At 47.8% G+C, this 7,290-nt stretch overlaps 1 pseudogene; it reads right to left on the bottom strand.

Annotated features, from left to right (window-relative positions):
- Positions 1-1,373: 1,373 nt before the first annotated feature.
- LOC147118969 (uncharacterized) lies at positions 1,374-4,499 on the bottom strand (annotated as a pseudogene).
- Between the last annotated feature and the right edge of the window lie 2,791 nt (positions 4,500-7,290).

The raw sequence follows: 7,290 nt of genomic DNA, 5'->3' as shown, positions 1-7,290 counted from the left end.
AGCTGATGGGTTTATCAGATCATCTTTGGGTTAAATGTTGTGCTCGTGGAGCTGAGCCCCTAGTGTCAGCATCAAACACTCTCCAGTCGGGTACAGCATGGGTTAGATACAGAGTAAACCCATCAGCTGCTCCCCGACACAGATACCGAGGGACAGGGAGTGTCCGGGACAATGACATTTCTCACTCAATAAGGTATAAATTGATCCTGAACCTCTCCCCATTAATCCTGGGCTCCACACGGGGCGAATCCTGCTCCTGTTTCCCTTCCTGTAACAGCACTGAGCTAAACCCAGCCCATAATGAGCAGGGCTCAGGGAGGCTGGTTGCTAGGCACTGCAGTGATGTCATAAAGCAGGGCCAGTCAGCCCAGCTGGGCGTCTCCTTGTCCCTTTAAAGGTGGAGAGCCGGGACACCCTGTCTCCAAACACATCCCACCTGTTCATACTGAGAATCCCCGGGGAAGGCCCAAGGCCCAGAGTGTGGAACACAACCAAGGGGGAAAGAGGAGGAGAGAAGGGGAGGTAAATCAAGGAGTCGGGACTGAGGGGCACCAAGCTTCAGTTTTAGAGCCTGTAGACTTCAGGAGGGGAAGAATGAGTTCAGTAGTTTTAGGATCCAGGGAGAGAACAAGGAGCAGATGGGGAGACTGGTGTGGATTCCAGCACAGTGAGGATGTCGGGGGAGGGAGATTGTGTCGGGCCGTGTATTAGGGGTGTAGGAGGGACAAGAGAGGAAAGGTCAGAGGAGCAATTACTGCAGCAGTGCCCATAAATAGTGAGAGAGAGAGAAGGTGGGGGTTCGAGTGGACCAGGGACAGTCTGTTAAACTCGCTGTTTGCTGTGACCAGTTTTCCTTCGGTTAAAAATGGCCTCCTGTAGCCCAGTGACACAAACAGCCCATTAAACACCACCAATGGCCTTTGGTCTGGTGAGGTCTCCCTTTGTGAAACATCGGCTGTTGTTAAAGCTTTTCATTCTGACACGCTCACACTGAGAAATAAGCTGCAGAACTGCCGACATCATCAGCTTTAAGGAGGCGTTTCCCTTTGGAGATTGGATTGTCCATTGAGTCTGATTAAATTTATGTTAAAGTAACAAGGCTGCTTTGCCCCGTGACAATAACAGATTATCAGAATATTTCCCATAGGTTAAAATCCAATATTACAGGGGCTCACTGCCCTAAATGATTGAAGTGGACCCTGTGATATAATAGAATTTTCTGTCCTGTCAGACTTGGACATCTTGTAGATCCATCTTTTAACAAGTTGTGGGAACTCCGTTCTCAGGTGGATTCCACTCAGTTTGTAACAAGTCCTCAATCAGCTCGTCTTATTGTCGAGATATCAAGGACCTGACACACTGTGTGTGTGTGAAACAAAGCTCATTTATTTGACATTGATACAGGTTAAACTCCAACCCAGTTATAGGGGTTACTAACATCAGTTGAAACAAACCCCAACTGTCAGAATGAACGTGGTTCAGTCCTGGATGTGATTAACAGCAGCAATATCAGCAGAATCCAACCCCTGCAGTCACTTGTGAACTCGCTGGTGTGTCAGCAGGTGTTGTGACAGAGTGAATCCCTTCCCACACACAGAGCAGGTGAATGGCCTCTTCCCGGTGTGAACTCGCTGGTGTGTCCGCAGGTTGGATGATAGACTGAATCCCTTCCCACACACGGAGCAGATGAACGGCCTCTCCCCAGTGTGAACTCGCTGGTGTGTCCGCAGGTTGGATGATAGACTGAATCCCTTCCCACACACGGAGCAGGTGAACAGCCTCTCCCCAGTGTGGGTGTGTTGGTCTGTCCGCAGATACTTTGCACTTTCAGGAAGTCAAACAGGCGTTTCACTGCAGACAGGTTGCCATGGCAACACTGGTAGGACATTCCACTGAATCGACTGGTTGGAAATTGTAATCAGATCAGGAGAAACAACAGAGTTTGCCGTTATTAACCACAATATAAGCTTAAACCAGAGTGAGTAATACATTAGATTATAATGTGTGATGAAAGGTTCTGACGGAAGGTCAGTGACCTGAACCGTTAACTCTGTTTCTCTCTCCACAGGCGCTGCCTGACCTGCTGAGGATTTCCAGCATTTTCTCTCTTTATTTCAGATTTCCAGCATCCGCAGTATTTTGATTTTGTAATTGGATGGATCTTTCAGAGAGCCGCACAGGCACGATGGGCCGAATGGCCTCCTTCTGTGCTGTGTCATTCTAGGATTCTGTGAAGTGTCGGTTAATGCAATTTAAGAAGCATCAAAGGGTTTGTGTCAGAATTTAACCGAGTATCGAGCCAACATGTCCAGGTTATGTAAACTGGGCCTGTTCACACTGGAAAGAGGTCAAGAGGTGATCGGATTGCTGCTTTTAGGATTCTAAAGGGACTGGATAATGTAGAGCACAACAAGTTATTTCACCCTGTCCAGAACAGTAGAACCAGAGGACACGGCCTGCGCTTGAAGGGGGTAAATTCAAATCCAATCTGTGGAAACAATATTTCAGTGAGTGAGTGGTCAATCTATGGGTCAGGCTCCCTAGGGCGATGGTGGAAGCAGTTAGTGTTGATTCATTCAAATGTAAATTGGACCGATTTCATTCATAGAATAAGATTTTGGGACACAGTGTGTGAGTAATTTGAGACATGACGTGTGGTCAGTGTAGAATGCTCGGGAGGAAGAGGTGACTTTGGTCCGATGGCTCCTAAAGCTCTCCACCACTGGGGTTTTCCTCACCTCATGTCTGGGTCTGTTGTAGACTCATTGATAGAGATTGATCGCTGTGATTAGTCAACAACTCCATTATCGTTGTATCATGGGACTCCCAGGATGGTAGAAGGCCAATTAGATCAGAACCAAAATAATCCAGAGTAAGAAAGGAGAAACGGCCCAAAAATGGAGCAGTCAGTAACAGGACATCAAATAGTCTCCTCTTATCATGGAGTCAGCACAGACTCGACACAAAGTGTGTTTGAAACAAAGCTGATTTATTTGACATTTATCCAGAATATTAATCTCCAGCCCAGTTATAGGGTTATAAACATCAGCAGAAACAAACCCCAACTGATAGAATGAACATGGTTCAGTCCTGGATGTGATTAACAGCAGCAATAACAGCAGAATCCAACCTCTGCAGTCGGTCGTGAACTCGCTGGTGTCTCAGTAAGGAGGATGACTGAGTGAATCCCTTCCCACACACGGAGCAGGTGAACGGTCTCTCCCCGGTGTGAACTCGCTGGTGTGTCAGCAGGTTGGATGAATCAGTGAATCCCTTCCCACACATGGAGCAGGTGAATGGCCACTCCCCAGTGTGAACAGGTTGGTGTGCCAGCAGGTTGTAGGAATCCGTGAATCCCTTCCCACACGTGGAGCAGGTGAATGCCCTCTCTCCAGTGTGAACTCGCTGGTGTGTCAGCAGGTAGGATGAATCAGTAAATCTTTTCCCACATACAGAGCAGGTGAACGGCCTCTCCCCAGTGTGAGTGCGTTGGTGTTTCAGCAGACCACTCTTGCTTTTAAAGCTCTTCTCACAGTCAGAACATTCAAAAGGTCTCTCATCAGTGTGAACATGTCGGTGTTCGGTGAGGTGGGATGACTGAGTGAATCCCTTCCCACACACAGAGCAGGTGAACGGTCTCTCCCCGGTGTGAACTCGCTGGTGTGTCAGAAGGTCGGATAAATCAGTGAATCCCTTCCCGCACTCAGTGCATATGAATGGCCTCTCCACAGTGTGAAATCGCTGGTGTCTCAACAGGTGGGATGATCGGGTGAATCCCTTCCCACACATGGAGCAGATGAACGGCCTCTCCCCAGTGTGAGTGTGTTGGTGTTTCAGCAGGTGCTGTTTGCTTTTAAAGCTCTTCTCACAGTCAGAACATTGAAAAGGTCTCTTATCAGTGTGAACTCACTGGTGTGTCAGGAGGGTTGATAAAGCAGTAAATCCCTTCCCACATTCAATGCAGGTGAACGGTCGCTCTCCAGTATGAACTCTCTGGTGTGTATAGAGGCTGGATGACTGAGTGAATCCCTTCCCACACACGATGCAGGTAAACAGCCTCTCCCCAGTGTGAGTGCGTCGATGAGTTTCCAGCTCAGATGGGTAATTGAATCCCTTCCCACAGTCCCCACATTTCCACGGTTTCTCCATGGTGCGTGTGTCCTTGTGTCTCTCCAGGTCGGACGATCAGTTGAAGCCTCGTCCACACACACATGTGTACAGTTTCTCCCCACTGTGAATGGGGTGATATTTTTCAGGCTGTGTAACTGGTTAAAGCTCTTTCCACAGTCAGTGCACTGGAACACTCTCACTCGGGTGTGTGTGTCTCGGTGCCTTTCCAGTCACGCTGATGTTTGAAATCTTTCCCCAGACAGAAAAGACAAACATTTCTCCTTCCACATTCAAACACTGATGATATTCGGGTCCTGATGAATGGAGTGACTCTGTCAGATCTTGATGTGGTTTGGTCTGAGTTTGCGGTGTGTAAATGCTGCCCTTCTCACAGCCTGTAAAAGGAGATTACAAAAGCCATCACTGTGAGTCCAGGATAGAAATTGACAAGATTCTCTCCTCCTGGTTCCTGGCCAAGGGGGCCGCGCATGCGCCCTGCTGCCCCCCTGAGCCTCTCAAGATGGCGGCCGTTACCCCGGGCTTGTCACCCGGAGAAAGCCCGCAGCTGCCGCCCCGCTCGGGGCAAACGCCCGGCCCGGAGGCTCTTGTTCGGGGCCTGAGGCCCACCCCGGGTGTTTATAAAGCCTCCCCGCTGGTTCTTTCGCTCCCCTGCGCTCCGCCATCTCCTCCTCGCTCTGGAATCTTCTCTCCACCTTCCACCGCCATCACCCGACTGTCGGTACTGCGCACGCGCGGGACCCGCACCGAGCCCTCCCCGCGCCTGCGCGCACCAGCCCCTGCAGCATTGATAGGGCCTATTCTCGCGCGCGGAGTGTTCTGGGTAACAACCATCGCCATTTTAGGTCAACAACAAGGTGACAGAAAAGTGAGTGGACTAGCTGAAGACAGAGATAACTTTGGAGGAGGGACTAGGAGGAGGATAAGCGGTGTGGCACAGAGCTCAAGAATCTACTAAACGGAGTGGCTTGCTAAACAGAGTGGTAAGGGGAATTTGGTGAGAATGGGAATTGGATGCTGAGGGGGAAGGAGGTGCTCAGTAATTTAAACCAAGGAGCAAAAGTAAATAATAAATAATCGCACCGGAGGACACAGAAAATGTGACATTATAATCAACACACAGCAGAGCAAATTAACATGAGTATATCGGTAAGAATATCGATATCCCTTTGTGTGTTTAGTCTCTTTAGTGTTTAGTATTAAGCTTGACTTAGTAAGGATTTATTAGTGCAAGTAAATGTAAGTCAAAGGAAAACGATGTAAGTGATTAAATTCTAACTGCTTTTAAAGAAGCTCATAACTGATAAATAGTGAAGTAATTAATCACAGTTCAAGAAGTAAACTACAGATAACAAAAAATAAATTCATTCCTTCATTAATAAAGACCAGGCAGTGTGTGGGGATTGTAGTATGTGGGAGTTTGTGAACAACGAGACTGTCCCAGACTGCCACATCTGCAGCAAATGTCTCTGCCTCATGACATTCCAGCTCAGAGTCAGTGAGCTGGAGTCCGAGCTAGAGACACTCCGACATATAAGGGAGGAGCAGAAATTACTGGATAATTTACTCGAGTACAGTCACACACCAGAAGAAAGCACAGGTGCAGGAAGGGGAGAGTGTGACTGTCAGTCAGCCGGGTAAGGGGAATGTAGGAGAAGTAGTGAAGGAAGTCCAGCAGACACTGCTCCTGTCCAACAGGTACAAAGTACTCAATACCTGTGAGGATCAGGAGAACGACTGAGAAGAGCAGCTAGAATGTTGCCCAAGGCACCGTGGAACAGGAGGCTGTCCAAGGGGTGGAGGAGTAGAGTGGAAACATTGTCGTATAGGGGATTCTATAATTAGAAGGATAGATAGTAGTCTTTACAGTCAGGATCGAGAGTCCCGAAGGGTGTGTTGCCTTTCTGTTGTCAGGATAAGGGACATCTCAAAATGGCTGGAAATGAATCTGGACACCAAATCCAGGGACCACTTACACTGTGACACCAAATCCAGGGACCACTTTCACTGAGACTATAAATGGAAATCAGAGAGCCTCAGTATGGAGAATGGTCATGGTGGTGAAAAGTGCTCTAGTGAGGGTGAAAGGTGGGTAATAGATGAAGATATGACGGTGGAATCAGATGGGGACAGGTTATTTTCAGAAGCCCTTTTCAGACAGGCTGATGATTGGATGTAACCAGCCCAACACCTGGATCCGCCTGTTCTTGTTCCCAAATCCCAAAATGTATGTATTTTTCTGTGAGAACTGTAGAGATGTGAAAGAAGGGAAAAAAATCAGGCTCCAGCCAGAAAGAGTGTTCCTTGAATGAATAATTCATGAGGCTGTTCCGTGACTCGTCTGTGTGAGGTTAAAAAACATGAAATGAAAAAGATGCATCCAGTGACACCTGTGTTGTTAATAATGGTTTCTAACCCTAATCACTAACTGCTAAGTCTAACCTCCAATTGACTACCCCCAACCACTAGCCCCAATCATAACCAATAACCACGAGCCCCAACCACTAACCCCAATCCTAACCAATAACCACTAACAACAATCCTAACCAATAACCACTAACACCAACCACTAACCCCGATCCTAACCAATAACCACTAACCCCAATCCTAACCAATAAACACTAACCCCAACCACTAACCCCAATCCTAACCAATAACCACTAACCCCAACCACTAACCACAATCCTAACCAATAAACACTAACCCCAATCCTAACCAATAACCACTAGCCCCAATCACTAACCCCAATCCTAACCAATAACCATGAGCTCCAATCACTAACCCCAATCCTAATCAATAACCACTAACCCCAATCCTAACCAATAACCACTAGCCCCAACCACTAAACCCAATCCTAACCAATAACTACTAGCCCCAACCACTAAACCCAATCCTAACCAATAACCACTAGCCCCAACCACTAAACCCAATCCTAACCAATAACTACTAGCCCCAACCACTAAACCCAATCCTAACCAATAACTACTAGCCCCAACCACTAACCCCAATCCTAACCAATAACCACGAGCCCCAACCACTAACCCCAATCCTAACCAATAACCATGAGCCCCAACCACTAACCCCAATCCTAACCAATAACCACGAGCCCCAACCACTAACTCCAATCCTAACCAATAACCACTAACCCCAACCACTAACCCC

Source organism: Somniosus microcephalus, chromosome 4 (genome assembly GCF_052327205.1).
Source record: "Somniosus microcephalus isolate GS21.2 chromosome 4, FLI_Smic_1.0, whole genome shotgun sequence".
NCBI lineage: Eukaryota > Metazoa > Chordata > Chondrichthyes > Squaliformes > Somniosidae > Somniosus > Somniosus microcephalus.
Note: the sequence above shows the minus strand (reverse complement) of the source record. Positions and strands in the feature narration are given on the sequence as shown.